Raw genomic sequence first — 18,777 nt, forward strand, 5'->3', positions numbered from 1 at the left:
TTCATTATATCCACTCTCAGGTTTGTTTGCAGAAGTGTCCGTGAAGTCCTCCTCCTCCTCTCCTCCCTTTTCTCTATCTCTTTTTAATCCTCTTTTATCCTTTCCTTTCCAGTTGTCCGTTGATTCCTACACACTGAGATTGCATCAATCAGCTTTGCTTTACTCCTCCTGCCCAGATCTCCCCTCGCCTCTCCTCCATGGCAACTTAATTTCTCTTTTTCATTTAGATGCAGCAGACTCCCTATCTCTTTCTCACGTCCTTTAGAACTCTAGCTTTCCTTTCTAGCTTTCTCACTCGTGCATTTGCTTTCTTTTTCCTTTGTGGCGCCCCCCCTCGCCCCAATATTTCAATCATGTTCTGTAATAAAAGCCTTTGTTGGAGCACAGAACTAGTGTGTGTGTTTGTGTCTTTTCTTTCTGATCATGTAGCTGAAAACAAGATGTAAGTGTGGTGTTCTTCATTGGCGGGAATGCAGGATGCATGTGTGTGTGTGTGTGTAAAAAGGTCTAAGTAAGGATGTGATTGCGGTGGGCTTGCTAACCTGCTCAGTCTTCGTGCCTTTCACGTCCGCCGCAGCCTTGTTTTTCCTGTACGAAGGATTTGTGGTGTTGAGCAGAGTATCGGCGTGTCTTTCTGTGTAATTGCGGATGTAGCAGTGGACCTCTCTGTATGTTAGCACAGATTCCCAGTCTACTTTGAATCGTTCAGAAGTGTAGCCTTGCTCCTTGGGGCCGTTGAATCTTCCTCAGCTTGGGTGAATGATGATAGGGATGATGATAGCCTGTACTCCAGGGATCCACAAGTAGCAACACCAGCATGGCTCAAAGCCGCATCGGCACCCACATTTGTGTGTTGTGTGTGTGTATGTGTGTGTGTGCGTGTGTGTGCGTGTGTGTGTGTCTGTCCTACTGCCAAGCTCTTTCTCTCTCTGGGGTAAGGGGCTTTTAGGTCTGCCAACTCAAGTCATCTTCAACAAGCATCCAGAGGCCTAATTCTGAAATCACCCCTCCACACCCAAATGCTACAGTTGGGCAGGCAGTCAGAAGATGGTTGAGGGCTCAAGGGTCCTTCTTCGAAGTCAAAAGCAATCCTGGATACTCATGCAAGTAGTGGGTCATTCAAAAATAGTACGGTGCCATGCAAAACTCGCTTTGAATAACCAGGTAGTGGTTTTAATTAATGAAGTGAGAATAAGTGAGATTTCCACAGCTCAGAAAAATCCAGCAGAGTCCTTATGATCTATTATTATTGGTTGTATTCTAACAATTATTTTGACACGAATTTCACAGTTTGATGATGGTAATGACTACGTCTGAGGCTGTGATGGACAGGCCCAGTGCAGAAAAGGCTGTAAAAGTCTCTGCTCCGGCTTCTTTTTGCTTTCCTCTCGGCGTTAGCCTCAACTCTCCTCTTTTCAATGTTTGATTGCTTCCTTTTCGGTTCACACAGTTTTTCTTCAGAGGCAGCAAAGCAAGATGACAAAGTGTACTGGATGTAGTTCACTCAAGCGGCGTTGTGATGGCCAGTCACGTGGCTCGGTGTGAAAAGTTCTCCCACAGGTTAGCAGTAATGGACTTCCGACTTTTACCCTCAAGGTAGGCTTGACTGGTGTTTGCTTCAGCAGGATGTCTGGCTGAGCGTTAGTGAACACTAACCTGCGAGGAGACAGCAGACAAGCACAGTGTTAGAATTTCATTTGGAGATGCAGTGAATGAGAGTAACAAGATATTTGAAAAAATTATACAGTGTAAAATCAATCTGAAACCACACACAACAGGCCATTTGTAATACACCAGAAATGAAACAACCTTTAACTAGTTTAGGTTTTCTTATTACCAGGTTTTAGGGTTCAATGTCAGGAAATATAATATTGCCTGAATAGTTCAGTAATGTCTGATTACCTTCCAAATTCATCTTGTATACTTTACTCCAAATATATTCAAATCTTGGTACAGTAGATTAAAATTAATGAAAACGAACGTGTTCTTAAGGGGCCGCAGAAATGAAATGCTTTCATGTCTTTATTTTTTTATGCCAAGTGACTTAAAGATGTAATTTTAGGTTTCAACGTTGGCACAATATTGAATACTAAAAGGTATGGGCTAAATAATTATTCCCATCAGAACAGTTATACCTTTTAAAATTAAGTACCTCGTGAAAATACTTCCTGAAGGTCAACGCTGCATATGCGCAACACTAAGCTCCCAATGGACACAAACCTCCCATTAAGGTAACTCTATGTTTTATATGTGTTTTTTTTTTTTTTTTTTTTTAAACAAAATTTTTTTTTTTTTTTTTTTGTCACACAAAGCTTTGGAGCTTTCATTAACCACCATGCGCTAAGTGCCTGTATCTTGTGTGCAGAATCGAACCCCCTAGTGAACACTGGCTTTAGAAATATAAGGGTTTCATCAGGCATACTGAGGGTACAGAGACAGATTCATCAAGACCATTAACTGCTCCACTGCTCACATTCGCCTGTTCACTTCATCCCAGAGTAAGTAGACTAGATAGCCAACTGGGAAATTATCATGCAGTTTGCTTAAACACAAATAGAGACAAATAAAGCCGTCCTCATTTTCATTTTCAGAGGGCACGTGCTGGAGCTGAGAAGAAGTTGCTCAGCAGGCTTATGTCTGTGCGTGTGTGCTATACATCCTTAACCCAGGGTGACAGTATGTGTTTTTACTCTTGATTTGGTAACTGGTTCCACAAATGGAAAGGAATGTGTTTAAATGAGTGTGCTGTTTAATCTGGTAGTTAGGTGGTTGGCGTGGGATGAAGTTGGGTAGTGTGTGGTGAGATACATTTTCCTTTTTATAAAACAGCTCCAGACTGATACCCAGTTTGTGGCATAGTAAACTGATTTATATGTGCAGAGTGCGGCTAACATACATAATGAAAACAGCTTGCGATGGGGCCGAATGCTAAATAGAGATTGGGTCGACTTTGTGATTGGCATTTAAGGAGAAGTGAGATTATGGTCGGTTCAAGGACGGTCTAGATGTATACTGAGCATTATGTATGGTGCTCTATACCCATTTTATTCCCTTCATTTGTAAATCACTGACTGATGCCATAATACTTAAAAATCATTAAATCCTCTTGTGTTGGTATTTCGGCTTCAAAGAGGCTTTGAAGTCGAATCATAATTCAAATGAAGACTTTTAATTGGATGTCATCAGTCAAGTATTAACAGCATATGTCACCTTTAGTAACACTAACTGTCGTTTTAAAAACAGTCCCCTTAATTGGTTGCAGTGTCTGGTCCAAAACTAGCCTTGCACTGTGCACTAATCTTTGCCTACCGCAGGCAAAATGTCTGCCTGCATTGGACAAGATGTGAATATTGAACATCAGCAGCATTTCCACAGCTCACTGCAATCACCCGTTAGACATCAATATGTGAAGCTCTATCTGTACAATGTCGAGGCTGTCTTTAAAAGTTTTTGTGATGGATTTTCAAAAGCAAGCCTTGTTAGGGGGAAGTGTTGTGGGGGAGACGGAGGATGTATCAAGGCAAGGAGTCATAGTGATTTAGGAAAGGGCGGTATCTGATGTTTGAGGAAGGTTAGAGAACGGTAGAGAACGGTATTTCAGTACATTGCTGAAGCAATTTGCAAAGAAGATATCGCCCTTATTAATATCCAACGTTTATCCTACACCTCAATACACTGGTTAACCTGCAAGAAAGAAATTACGCAAAAACCTTTTAAAGGTGAATGGCTAGACCTCGCCCTCTTTGAGTTTATCGTCGTCTTTCATACAATTTCATTTCCTTTTGATGTTAATAAGTGCAGTTTGTGTGGATGTTCCTTAGAAATGTATAGAAAAGTGAAATTTTTCAAGTGTCTTGACATTTGCATGGCAATTGTGTGTATTTAGACTAGATACAAAAGATGAAAATCCACTAGAGCTCTAACGTTGACAAGGTTGTTAAAAATAAATTATTAGTAGAGTGGAATTACAGTTATTATTACTCCTCATATATATTATTTGATTATTTAAGTCCATTTTATTTTTTTTTATTCAAAAGCTGTTTTTGAAAGCTAAATATTTCATGAATATCTTTTAGGTTTGGACAAAACAAGCAATTTAAATAAGCCCGCTTGAGCTTTAGGAAACTCTGATGGGCATTTTCTTTTTCATTTGATTAATTTAATTATATTATATTGATTAAGGATGAAAATAATTAAAAAAATAAGTTACAGCTTTTATGGGAAAATAAGCCTGCAGAGCATTGATGTACTCTTGTCAGAGTTTATTTCTTGTATTTTTCCAGAATTAAATTGCAGACATCACCAACAGTTCATTTTTTGTATAAAAAGTGTGTACTTTATTATGTCAAATAATTTTATACTCTAAAACCAGGTCCTTACACAGTTAAACTACTGCCAAATTAGTAACTACCCTTGGATAATACGGGAAGAAAAAAAGGAGGTACGAAACACTAGCAAATTATCTAACAGCAGGGGGGTGCAGGAAAAAGAGCCATTACTTGAATCTTTTAGCCCACTCAAATCATTTCAGGTTTTTCCAGCAATTTCTTAGGGAATCATAAAAATGTACAAACACATTTTTTATCACCACAAACCAATTCCTGGATATTCTCCTTCCCCATAACTCTCACACCGCTCGTGAGGAGTAGAGGCAGTAATAAAGAGAGCGCTTGCCATACATTGGGCAGGTGACCCACATAGTGTTCAGGTCAAAAATATTTCCAACTGACCCTTCGGTGTGCGTCTTTTCTGTTTGTACTTGTTTTTTCCTGCATAACAGAGAGCACAGAGAACGTCTCACTCCTCAGGGGGACAGAAATCACTCTGCTCTTGTGAGCCAGTCAATGACAACTGTTTAGCCTACAGGCACGCTGCAGTATGTGACTTTCACTGTGGCTTCTGCGCAGTCAAAATGCTCTTGCTGTTTTGTTTTTCTCTTCCCTTTTGTGCAATAACGATCAGCTATTAGCATGTTTTTCCTTTGCTTTATGAGAGCGCAAGAAATCTACAAGTACAGACAAAATATATCTGCGTCTGAGCTCAGGGCTGCTGGAGGGTCCAGTGTAACTAATAATCCTGGCTATGCATAGGATGTGTAAATATGTGCTGCGTGTGATTCATGTTCTTTGTTTGATTTCCAGATGGAGGTAACATTTGTACAGAGATGTGGCTATAGTATTTTTATGTGCATTGTGAGTGGGTGCCTTGTACAATTTGCAGATGGCGGTACAGAGGAAAGTCTGGTACTACAGGTGTGTTTGTCTTTAACATGATGTAATACACGTGGCAAAACTACAAAGCCTCTGGGTGTTTCTTTTTTTTTTTGCCACTTTCGTCAAAAGTTAGCAAGAAAAATGAAACATTTTATTTTTGCATATTCTCCTTCAGATGACCTTCTAGTTGCACTTTGAAACATTATCGTGGGTGGCAGCAGGAAATTGACAATATCAAATATCCATTTCCATCCACCTCTTTGCTCCATCAGGCTGTTCGGGATAATTCAGAAAATGGAAAGCAAAGAAAAGTGACAGCTGTGATACTTGGCAGTGTGCTCGCTCTGTGCACTATAGGGAGCTAGGAGATAGGAAGTGAGGGAGTAGGAGCTAGGGATTAATAGTTATGGAGCAGGGGACCAAAGTCTGAGTACTTTGTAATCATGTGGCTGCCTAACCTCAGTGTTAGAGAGGTTGATGAGCATGCGTCCCTGCTGACACACACTCTCTCTACATCCACACTGCTGAATATTAATATGGAGGAGAGAATTCCTCTGAGCCCCATTGTCAGACGGCCCTATTGTTCTCTGCTGGCCTCTGCCTCAGCGCGCGTGTATGTGTGTGCTTGGTATTAATGCGTAAGTTGGTGTCTACATTGTGTGCTTATGCATATTATGCCCAGGTCTTCATGCCGTGTGTGTGTGTCGACTACAGCAGAGCAGCAGTTAAAGCGCCAGCGAGGGAGATGAAGGGTGTGTTCGTGGCCCGCCATGGCACATAAAGACAACTGGCCTGAGAACACTTGGACCAGCCATCAGGGCCCAACATTGGCAATTATTTCACCTAGAGGCACTATCTGTAAAATGAACACTCTCATTAAAACGGTCATGTGTGTACACACGTGTATATGCATACGTGTGTGTGTGTGCGCGCACGTGCGCTGGCACAAGTCAATTTCGAGGCAGGGCAAATTTATGGCAGCACAAATGCTTGTCTTTCAATCAAAGAGTAATGTGTTGTTTATGATGTTTGACTATGGATGTGTTCACATTTCTTTGTGTACATGAGCACATCTGTGTTTGTGTGTGTGTGTGTGTGGAGGTAGGCGTATGTATCTGCATGGATTTATGTATGTGTGTGTGACTGTTTAACTACCCCGCACACGTAACCTTCCCCATCTCTGCCTCCCTGTTTCTCATTTACTGAGCCAGCGCCAGAGAGAAGGAGTGTGGGGAAACGAGAAAACAAGTGATAGGGGTGGAGAGACGGAGGAGAAAGAGAGATGGTGAAATAGAGGCAGAGATGGAAGGAGGGTGGAGGTTTATACAGGAAAGAATGAAGTGAGGCTGGAGTAAAAGGGAGAGGGGAAGAGAACGACGGAGAAGAGGGGAAGATAGAGAAGCAGAAGCAGGAAGACGGGGGGGAAAGAGAAAGAGGCGTAGGAGGCAGCAGATTTATGAAGCCATTGGAATGTAATTTGGAGGCAGAAATTACTGTCAGCCTGAGCAAGGTTTAAAGTCAGTGAAGCCTGAATCCAGGGCCTGCCTCTGTGTGTGTGTTTGTGTGTGTGAGTGACTGTGTGTGGCAAGTATCACAGACAAATGGATAGCAAATGTGATGCAGAATAAGATGCTGCAGTTACTTGTCATACACACTAAACCCATGCCACGTATGTGTGTGGATATATATGCATGCACATTTTTACTACTCCTCCATGCATGAGTGACGTGACTACATGGCATCGGAACATAACCCAGCATTCATATTTAACAGCTCATATTTCATCTATGCTTGGCGACACATGCGTAGACACACACACTCGCGCAGGCACTGAATTCTTGTCAGGCTCTGAAGGCCGTGGCTCCGGCAGACTCAGTCGAGGGTGTCGGCGTGGACGGCGCTAAGGCAAGAGGGAGCAGAGCGAGAGAGAAAAAGACAGAGAGAGAGTGTCAAGGAGAGACACAGAGAAAGGTAGAGGTGGGAAATGGAAAAAAAAGAGAGGGAGAGACTCTAAGAGGGGCTAAAAAGAAGAGTGAGAGGGATGTGACTAGCTTTCTAACACGGCAATACACAGCTTCCATTTAGCATGAGAGGGAGGGCCAGAGAAGGAGAGAGATGAGGGAAGCGACAGAGCAGGGATAAGCAGCAAAGATCTGAGGGCAGGCTCTCGGCTGTAACACACACCGGGGCTGGCTTCATTTTTACCGCTAATTTCTACGCAGACACTTCATCAATTAGTTGCAAATGATTAAAAACACATGGCTGGTGTGTTTCTCTTTTTTTCTCACTGTCAACAAAGTGCACCTATCGATGTGTTAATCCATCTGTCAGCATAATATTTTCTGACCTTCCTAACGTGTCTGTAGCTCTCTACTGCAGACACAGGCTTTTAAAAATGGATCACAAATATAATAATGTAGTTATATAAAAAAAAAAAAAGGATTAGTAATTTCTTAAAACTGCTGGTCCTCTTTTTAGAAAACATTACTCAAACAAACAGGAGTGGCCGGTGCATTCATTGGGGACTGTTTTAAGACGTGAATTAATGCACATTTTGTGCACTCGTGAGTATTTACAGCAGCAGGACGGTGTTTGTAACATTAGTTCAAAATAAACAACATGTTTATTAGAATATGAAAAAACCCGATGTAACTGTGTGGCTCTTTTTAGCTCAGTTTTTGTTCACATTTAGCATGTCTGTGGATGTTGTTGGCTTTGGCATTTTTATAGGATTTATTGACAATAAGAAAATAGGAATTATTACAACTACTACTGCTACTGGGTTAGAACTGGGCAGAATTCCCTTGCTGTATTAAGTTTCTTCTAATTCAAACATTTTCTGCTGCTGCAGCTTCGCATTAAAAGCATTTAACTGGCAAAACACGAGTAGGCGTTTATCATGAAGTAGTCACCGGAAACCCAATTTGTTTGCCAATGAACTTTTGTGACCTGTGGTATTAAACCACATTTCCTGTGACCACCACTATTAAATACAGTTGTCACATGCAATATTTCCTGCCAATCTGTTCTTACTTCATAAATTTCTTCTCAGCGAGCTGGTGGATGAGGGTAAGAGCATTTTTAGTTATATGTTTAGTTCTTATCATTATGTATTACCATGTTTTTACATGGATATAGGCTGATAAAAAAGTAATTTTGTCGTGTATTTGTTTTTATTTGTCGATTAGACAAGCATAAGTGAAGAGCCTTGTTTTAAACGACAGACACTGTCATGATTTCTAACGTATTCCTGCTCTGAGCTCAGCAAACCTTTCTTCTGAAAAGGGAAGCATTCAAAGTCTACAACTGGCTGCATGCAAAGCAAGATGGCTGGCCCCGATAGACTTAGTGTATAATCCAGATTTGGAGCAGAAAATAATATCATCAAAGAAATAAATAAATAAAATAAATCACGCACAAGCCATACAACAGCCCTGTAGTAAGCTGATCATTAATCTGCTTTGGACTCAGTTTCTGTCACTCTGAGATGGAGCAAATACATTTAAAGAGATGTAAGTGCACTCCTTTACTACATCAGTACAGTGTCTTGTAAGTGGCAGTGATGTACTAAGATTTTCTTTTGTCACTTTCATCCTGTGTTTCATCCATTCAATGTGACGAAACTTAAAATAGAAACAGCAGTGCAATATTGTTCTTTTGTGGTTCCCGTTTCTTTCCATTTGAAGCCGAGCACAGAAATGCTCTAAAAATTCACAAGAATTTGTGCCGTTGCACACATGAAGAGGGAGAAAATGCCACAGCCCTCATGAAAGTTGACACAAACATGTTAAACAGTCAATAACATTTTGGCACTACGACATATCTCTGGGTGGTTTGTGCCTCGAGAGGCAGCTGGACACCTCACAAAGTTCTCTTCACGCTTACAGAAATAAACACTGACACAGTCGCCCTCGCTGCCTCTCTTTCATATGCTTACACACACTTGTTTGTTGCACTTTTGACCCATGAACTTGCAGTGACTCTCTCGCTGATGTACACACCCCATACACATCGGGTCTCTCTGTTCTTTGTTCTTCAAGCCAGTGATAATGATAGCAACACCATTATGCACTGTGACAACACTACCTCCCACTTACTCTGTATGGCAGTTCACACCATGGTACAATCTCTGCTTCCCTCCATCTCTCTCCTCTCACTCAGAATAGTGTTGAGGTCAATTATCTCTGAATTTGCTTATACAGTAGGTCGACTACGTCAGGCTGATGGAAGGTGTTAAGTAGAGTCGGTGGATTATTTAGAAGGTTTTTGGCATGTTTTTTTTTCTGACATTCATCCCCTTTCAACACCCTTTCTTCCTGTTTGCTATTCTTCTTTTTCCATTTAGACGCTGTGTTTTTCTGGCACTTTTTTTAGTCTCTTGCTCTATTTCTATTTTTTTCTTTCTTCTTTCCTTGGCTTTGTTTTTTTGTCTTTGTCCATCTCATGTTATTTCTCCTTTCTATTTTTTTTTACTCCTTTTCCTTCATTGCTTTTACATGACATTAGTTTATTTTGATATTTATCATGATATAAATTAAATAAGTTTATGTTCAATTTAAGAATACTCCTGCAAACAGAAAATCTATTTCAATAAATCAATTATACAAAAACAAAAACACAATATTTTTTCTTTTCTTTGTCTTATTTAACAGTCAAAATCCTTTATTTTCAACGCTACCTATTCGCACAAGTCTTTTTTGCGATTAGAAACACAAGAACATGCGATGAATTGGCTTTGTTGCAGGTGTTTTTCTCTGAGAGCCTCGCTACTCGTTCAAGGCATGAATCTAATTACAGCTGCATGCACAATAAGATGGTGACGCTTCAGGTGATTTTTGTGCTGTTTCCTGTCTTTGTGGGAACAGGGCTTTAGCTTTGTTAATAACATTCAGCAACAGTATGCATGTGTTTTGTATCAGATTTTAAATGACGTTAGCTGGACTCTCATCCATTTTAAGTAGCCTAAGTGTCTAGTTTCTTATTTCATGTTGTCGTGACTTGATCTGTGACTTTCTATGCCAACTAGTTACGTTAGAGGGAGTGCTTTCCTCTCTCTGTTTCTGTGTTGGCATTAGGTTATTAGAAGGTTGTCAAGCAATGCAACTGTTCTGTCACTATCACTGTTAATATCTTGGATATCACACACCTTTACATGTAGGTTCTGTTTCATTTAATTACTTTCTGAGAAAATAATTAAAATCAAAAATCCTTCCTGCTACTTATATCTGTGTGCGAATGTTTGGTGGCTAAGTTCCTTCCTTTGTTTTCTTTCTTTCTTTCTTTCTTTCTTTCTTTCTTTCTTTCTTTCTCTACTTCTCCTGAACAGCAACCAGGACAAAACTCCAAAAGTGATAAGATGAGAGCAAGCCACTAAGAGGCAGCCAGTGCAAATGGGAATCTTCAATAGATGGGTCCTGAAACCTATTGTATTGTGGAAAGGAGTGAAAGAGAGAGGATGAAGAGAAAAGATGGAAGGCAGGGTGCATAGATGGAGGCGGACAGGGAGACAAAGTGAGTTGTGGAGTTTTTGCCCCGGAGGAAGCTGGTTTCCAAAGAGCGAATGAACAGCAGAGGAGGGAATAAACGAGACTTTGAGAGAGGGAGCGCTGCTTGAGAGAGGCAAAGAGAACAGTAGAGACGGAGGAGAAGGAGGAGGAGGAGGAGGTGGAGGTGGGGACAGGCTAAAGAGTGCAGGAGAGGAGGTGAAAAGGCAGGCGGCAGTGGGGATGAAAGAGAAAGAGGTAGTTAGGAGGAAAGAAGAAACGAGGATGGAGGTGGCAGGGATGGGTGGACACACACACACACCCTGAAACACAAGACACCCAGAGTGACGGTGTTTTGCATAAATACGGTGCGAATAATGAAAATGCTGGCGGCTTCATTTTAAACACAGCAGCTAATAATTAAAACAGTCAGACCTCACACTGTGGGCTACAGAGACAGCGCAAAGATTTTTATGCATAAGCGGTAAATAAACTGTATTATCTCTCTGGGGGCTCTCTGAGGGCTGCGGCCTTGGGTACTGACAATATATTCACAGCGCTGCGTGCTTGATGCCCAGCCCCTTCACGGGCTCACTTCACCTCCAATTAGGGTTAGATAAATATGCAGGTTTCTTGATGAGGACTCGTGTTTTCTGACCGGAGTTGCTGCTAACCAAAAAATACAAATCTTTCAATTAAAAACTGACCACTCCAACGGAAACTCATTTAAAAGGATTCACTGTTTTCCCTAGTGTGTTAATCTTGGCAGGATAGAAAAGCCTTCTGCAACACCAATTAGACCATGGGACTCGCCGGTGAAACCCTCACAGATGAAAGCTTTTAGGTGGGTTGGCAGCTCCTTAAGGCAGGGTGAGGCAGGTGTCATTGCAGAATGACACCCCTGAAGTGAGAGTAAAATCCTCCCACACCATACTGGATAGATTTCTCTGCTTAGCCATCTGCGATAAAGAAATAATATTCATAAAAACATATTCAGTAGCAGCAGTAAGACACATCAGCAACAGACGATGTGACCTAGCCAACGTTTAAATGAAACATAAACAGCTTTAAAATTGTCCTGTTATATCAGTCTAACACTGTTTTCCATCAGTACAGTTGGAGTGCATTACATTTATCTGCGCAGAAAAAAAAAAAAGATACACACCCATCTGCCTGCAATATTATATGTCTGGAGATGCTATGATATACCCCATCTCTCAGCAAAACACACACAGCCCAGCATGCATACACATCGTCTCATGACAGTATGTGGATAAATAATCCCATTAAATATGATTGAGGGTTTTTCCAGCTCAAAGCATTTACACTCTCTCTCGCTTTCTGTGTCTAGCTCAGAATAAGGTATGCACAGGAAGTATCTGTAGACGGGCAATTTATGGACCGGACACCCACACACCCACACCCACACACACACACCTACACACACACATACACAACAGTCCACCAGAAGGCACTCTTAGATAGGTCACAATAACTCTCGCTAGGTTGAACTTAGCACTTATGCCTTTGGAGCAGTATCCCTGGAGTCCTTTGTGTGTGTGTGTGTGTGTGTGTCTCCTGATGACAGACGAAACAAGTCATTTTGAATCCAATAAGATGTGAAGTACGTGTGGCCTCCTGGTGGCAAGCTATGGCACGGTACCGAAGGTTGGGATCCAGCTGACAAGCTTTGTTACCTCTCACCCACTGACACTTTATCTCCCTCTCTCTCTCCCACTCTCTCTGTCACTTCCCGTCACTCTCCATTTCATTATTATCTCTAGAAGGGGGGAAAAAAATTCACAGGAGCTAAACTTTTTAAAAAGCAAGAAGAAAAAAAAAAAAGGAAATGTGCTGTTGCTGAGTAAAGTGAGTGAAGTGAAACCGATGCAACTCCTGCCAGTCTGTCAGTCGGCAGTCGTTTTCTGTTTTGGCTGTGTTTATCTTTGTTCCTCATTATAAAGAGACAATGAGCACACTCCAGAAAAGGCTATAGGGTAATTATCAAAGCTTATTCAAGCATAGAGTCAAGCATCATCCCTGCATACCAATAGAGAGATCTATTGGAATCCAATACATCAGGTCAAGCATATATTTCTGCCAGTCAACCACACAAACAAGTACCATCATTGAGTGTAGCACTTTCTGACCATACCTCAGTAATTGGTTCCCAATGTGTTTGATGATATTGGATAGCGTGCTTAGTGTGATGTTATCAAGGTACTTTAGTAGTCATTTTGCATTTGGTTCCTTGTTTTGGTCCAAATTTAGGGATTTAGTTTCTTGTGCACCTTGTAGCTCTGAAACAGTTGCTGTGGTTAATTGCTTTGGTATTTTTGTGCCAAATTTTGTTTGGTTATACATTTTTGCCATAGTTGTAAAATGGTTGTGAAGAACATTCGTTCAAGAAGCATAGGCAACTACAAAAAGACAGCTCACCTCAGAAAAGCCTTATGATATCTACAGTAGATGACCAAAGTGTAAAACAAAGAGCAACACATAGCAACAAACATGTAAAAGGCAGAAAGTAAACACGATTCTACATGTTAGCTCTTAAATAGACACAGAAAAACACCTCGCATTTGAACACCCACAATATCATTAAGCAGTGGACAGGAAAACATTGCCAGCAAAGGCACAGTTGGTGTAGGTCCTAAAATCTAAAATTGAGCTTTTTTTAAAAAAACACAAGTTCCAAATAAATTACATGCACCACATGTCATTGCAGCACTAATTTTTGCTGCAGGCAACACACTCAGACTGCTGCAACAGATGTGAACCATGGTATAAATGATACAAACACTGGCACACTGATGCTATTAAAATTTTGGGCTAATATGAGATTAAATTATGGGACTGCAAAAAGAATTGGACATTAATTCTTTTATTACTCTGCTTGAAACATGAAATCTTTCATGTGTTTCTACACTGAAATAAAAAAAACAGACAGACAGTAACAACAACTTAAATATTAATGTCCAGGAAAGAGATGATGCATGAGTCTTTATTCCAAAAATAATCAGTAACCCCTGGCCATAGGTGCTGATTTATTCATTAATATGTTTGTACCTGTCCCTCTCCATTAGCTTTCTCAGCCTTTGATCCAAGAAGGATCAAAAGAAAATCTGTCTGCATCAATTGAACTTCTCGTCCAGACTTACACGTCTGTGCACTTTCCTTTCCTTTCACTAGGTTTATATTTTCGATCAACCTCCAGTATAAAAGCTTGATGACAGAGTTAATTTGAGTGTGAGGTGCTCGTGTTCACTGATGTTTCTACAAGTGAAAGCAGTGTATTTGTGGGCTTTTTCAAGCTTTATTTGACAGACATAGCTGAAAGGTGCCATTGAAAGAGGGGGAGGACACGCAGCAAAGGGCCACGGGTCGGATTCAAACCCTGGGCCTCTGCAACATGGACTGAGCCTTTGTGCATGGGGCGCACGTTCTACCAACTGAGCTAACTGGTGCCCCTAAAAATAGCGTATTCTTACTAGAGAGTTTATTTTTGCATAAGTGAGAATAATCAAAATTTTTATGGAATAGAACAGAGCTTATTTCTCGTTTTTTACAGATATTCAGCTTGTTTTAACTTGCACTATTTAATCAAAGGTTGCAGGTTTTCTGGAGGTGTCTGCAGCTGGTTTAAAGGCAGGTGAGGGAACAGTGCAGGCGCTCTGAAGTAATCCCAGCTGCACAAACAACAACTCATCTCTGAACTTCTCTCTGTATGACTCCGACTCTCTCTGACCTGCCTGTATCTCCCACTTCTTCCCCTTCTTCTGCTCCAACAAATGGACTGACACACACACACACACACACACACACACACACACACACACACTCGGACACAAAGCCATAATGCAATTTAACAGAGCCTAATGCAAGGCCATTGTGTTTGTGCGTGTGTAAGCTCATGCCGGTGTGTCAGAAAGCCTCCTAAATTGTTAAAACCTTCCCTTGTGTAATGCATCTCTCTAATGTTCTTATCTCACATCTACTGTGGGATATATTTATTTCAGGTTTCCTGGTGATCGTTTTTATTATGTCTTTTCGAGACAGACTCAGCCAAAACATAACATAACCTTAATAATATAAAAGCACAGTTTGTTTTAGAGCCATACTGCCTCCTACAATAGATTTCAGAAGTCGTAAACTAAAACAGTAACTAAGCATAGATAAAATCGATTTTGGTAATGTTAATATATGTGTTGGTCTTTGTAGCTTAATCGTGAGCAAGCTTGTCTTGCTCTATAAGCAAAGAGGAAAAGCCAAAGGAAAACATGGATTTTACTCCTAAAACAAACTCTGTTATTAATTTAATCTTTTTGTTTATGGGTTAGTATAATATGGTATAATATAATATAATATCGATTAGTACGCATAATAAATTACCCACATAAACTATTTTCTCCTGTTCATCTGAGGACGTCCTGGACTGAGCTGACTGTATTACCCCGATTACACCTGGCATAACCATATAATGAGTATTTGGATTGGGAAAATGCATGCTAATGTAAAATGTAAGTGGAGTTGTGTGTCTGGCCACCTGGCGAATATAAACCCAATATCTTCTCTCTTTTATCTCAGTTTTTTTTTGTCTCTACCAGCTCCTGAGGGAAATATTTACCTCTTTAGCTGCTAAATGTTCCACTATGTTCACCAGCTAGTCGATAACTGTGTTTGCTTGTTGTTTGGTGCTGAGAAGGTAGTGTACAGTCGTGTTTTAGAGCTATTTGGCTGAAAATGGCACGCTTCTCTGGCCGAAAAGGACACTACGAGAGTGTTAACTAATAGAGGAACAAAGCTGAGGAAAGCTGCAGATTCAAGTGACAATTCTCCGTATGTTCATTACAATAGGCAACACATTTAACCACATTGTTTTCCCATTGACATGTCATGCTGTGTTACAATAAAAATGGCAATTCCAGCCACTTTAAGGCAAGAAAATCACAAAGCAAAACAAAAGATTGTTGACTAGTTCACCGGTGCCGCCTAACTCATTTGCATATTGGGATCCAATTGCAGAATCACGATAACAAATTGCTTTTTACATCAGGTGTAAATGCAAAGGCCCATGGACTGAATGTCATTATCCAGATACAGATCACATGTCAATACCAGGTATGTCAGTTCGTGAGCACGTCCCTTGTCATTTTGGAGATAGGATTGGATTGGATAGAATTTTTCTATTCATATATGACAGATATGATCAGAGAGATGAGAAAGGTTCAGACCCATGACTCATTATAGACGCTACCTGCCTCAGCCTGCTGATCCACTGTTTACATACGATTTTCTATCAATTGTAAAAGAGATAGAGCTGCATTTTCTTATTTTTTTCTTATAATCTGTGACAGTGCAGCGTGGGTTCAGGTAGAGTTGAGTGATTGAATTTTGCTGTTTATATCTAAACAAGCTTTATATTCCACTAGTATTTGTTAAAGATGAGGAAATGTGCCGTAATCCTCAGTAAATCATCCGTTGTGCTGTCTCAGTCTGACTCTCTGTAAAGCTGTTCAGGACACAGTTATGAAATCATTGTTTCAGGGGCGGGTTAAATGCTAAATCTGGCTACAAGTGCAGTGTTTCCCACACACAGGCTTTAATAGGGTGGGGTGCCTGGAAACATTAATGCGCAGGTATATTTGGAGACTCATATATATAGCAGGCGCTCCACTCCCACCCCTGTTCTTTTGGTTTGTTCTATTTGTATGAGAAGGGAATAAAAGGGTGTTTTTTTTTAAAGCCAGAGACCATCACTTACAATTGTACATTTTGTATTGTAGTTACTGAACTCTGTATACGACATATTCTCCATTTATTTCTGATGTATACCATGATCATGAAGATGACAAGACAATTTCCTCTCTTGCTGATCAATAAAACACAATCCAATCTGGCTCAATTCATCTGACTGAAAGAACACAATTTATTTTATTTATTTTATTTAACAGCCATGAAAAGGCCACGAGCCAGTCGAGGGCAGCATGGACATTGCTATTTGTTACAATCATATATTGATTTGGATGGGTACCAATTCCAATATTGAATCATTAATAAAAGGAAATGTTAACAGCCTGCCAAAGTCGACAAGCATTGATATGCTCGGTAACAGTCCAGTTCTGGTTTCATGCTGCTCAATTATTTACATTTTGCAGTGAAACATTAATGCTGAATGTCAGGACTGTAGGCATGAAAAGAAAGCTGAGGACAGTCTGCGAAAGTGATCTAAATCAATGCCTAATTTTTTAGTACATGTTAGCTATAACAATAAGATTTTGTGAGATAACTAATTAATAGTCAGAAACTGATAGATTCAGATAGGCACGTTGGATAAGAAGGTCAAACAACCCTCAGGACAGCAGACATACTGCTTTTGATACATGAAGCACAGAGAGTCATCTCTTCTTTTTGACACCTGCTGTTCTGCCACAGGGCACTGACCCAGAGCCTTGAACACTGCTCACCACTACGTACAATCACTTGCTGGTAAACTGAACAAACTGCCACCAGGGAAAACTGCCCTCACTACTGAAGAAAACAAGGTTATTTTAACCCCTAGGGGCATACTACAAGGCTTTTGCATTTGACAGTATGGAATAATTCACCCATGTGTGTGTGTGTGTGTGTGTGTGTATATATATATATATACACAGTTCAGCATAAGAGTGAAGGACTTAATCATTAATACATTTCTAGATATGTGAAACTGAACTAAACGAGATGTTTATATTAACCATTGAAACAAATAAGTCTAGTGAGCGTTTTAGCCTCTTTCAGCTCATTGTTTTGGTTTCACAGCCTACAACTTGACTATTTTCAGCAAAAAAAACTCTGATAACAAACAGCAAGCAGACACAGTAAATGACTAAAGAGCTACGTTTTTCTAAAAGGAGCTAAGAAGAGAGAAAATTAGGCTCACTTTCACCAGATTGCCCTAAACCAAATAAATAAGAAATTTCACCAAATTAGTTTTAAATATATAAATATGTCAGTGTTGTGTTTCTAGTTTGTTGTACTTCCCCTAAGTGGCCAAAAAGTGTAGGTGCAGGCTTAAGAATCAAACAAATGTAAAAACACCAAGTCTTTTTCCCCTGCGGAGTTGAATTGAAGTGTTTTCCAGTAAATCTCATCAACTTCATCCATCCATGCACATTTCACTGCTTGTATAGATTCAGTATTGAGCCAAAATATAATAAAGTCCGCATGGAGAATCAGTCCAGTTCCTCTGCAGAACAGTATAAAATGTAGCTATTGCTTTGGAGGATTATGCTCTGTTGTAAGGCAGAAGATCTTGGTCTTGGATTTAATAGTGTGATCATTCTTTTTATTTGTCTGATATTAGCCTCATATTGCCGTTAGCAACCTGACCGCACAGCAAAGTCAACACCTCACATGAAGGCTGCTCAAAAGACATATAATAATACAATAATTCATTGAGTTCAATTCAGGACCACACACACCTCAGGTTAACAGGAGTGTTCACAGCTGACACACATTGTCCTGAATACAGTGGCACGAACACGTCTTTAAACACATGTGCCGTTAAAAAAAAACTTAACAGAAGCTCAGTCAGCTGAGCTTCACACATGTGCCAAGGATTTTAAGCAATTTTCTCCTGAGGTGTAAGCGCGGCCCTTTGTTCAAAATGAATGCTGCCTGTAACAGATTGTAGGAAATGAAAAATACGGCCATTCAGGCACAGAGACGATACTGATATCAGCTTGACCCCATGCGTGTAAATGGTCTTATTTTTTTGGATTTGTTTGGCAATTTAACAATCTGTAAGATGCCTATTGTGTGTCTTCAGACCTCTTCTTGGTTTATTGTGTTTCAAATGGAGAGTTATGTAAGCCTCGCTCCTCTCCTGCTGTCGGATGGGTGAATAAGAGAAGATCAAAAGGGAGGCGATAGAGAAAGAGTGTCTGCAGCCTTCTCTCCTCTTCTTTATTCTCGCCACATTCTGCCAATGTGCAGTTCCTTCTAACTGCATGACTTGCCCTGGATTTTCTCTTTCTCTCTCCCTCTCTAGGACATTACACTTTAATCTCATGTTCTGTGCCGCTCTCTCTCTTTTTTTC

The 18,777-nt window shown here is 40.4% G+C and overlaps 2 protein-coding genes across 7 annotated transcripts in view; one reads left to right on the forward strand and one right to left on the reverse strand.

The window, feature by feature from the left end:
* macrod1 (mono-ADP ribosylhydrolase 1) overlaps positions 1 to 18,777 on the forward strand; it is a 109,777-nt gene that overhangs the window by 30,241 nt on the left and 60,759 nt on the right. The window lies entirely within an intron of this gene.
* flrt1b (fibronectin leucine rich transmembrane protein 1b) overlaps positions 1 to 18,777 on the reverse strand; it is a 31,798-nt gene that overhangs the window by 6,957 nt on the left and 6,064 nt on the right. For all 3 annotated transcript variants that reach the window (XM_019253497.2, XM_019253496.2, XM_019253495.2), the window contains exon 2: positions 543 to 1,656. The gene's annotated coding sequence lies outside the window, so the exon portion shown is untranslated. The remainder of the gene's footprint in view (positions 1 to 542; positions 1,657 to 18,777) is intronic.

The sequence above is a fragment of the Larimichthys crocea genome, chromosome I (genome assembly GCF_000972845.2).
Source record: "Larimichthys crocea isolate SSNF chromosome I, L_crocea_2.0, whole genome shotgun sequence".
Taxonomy (NCBI): Eukaryota; Metazoa; Chordata; class Actinopteri; family Sciaenidae; genus Larimichthys; species Larimichthys crocea.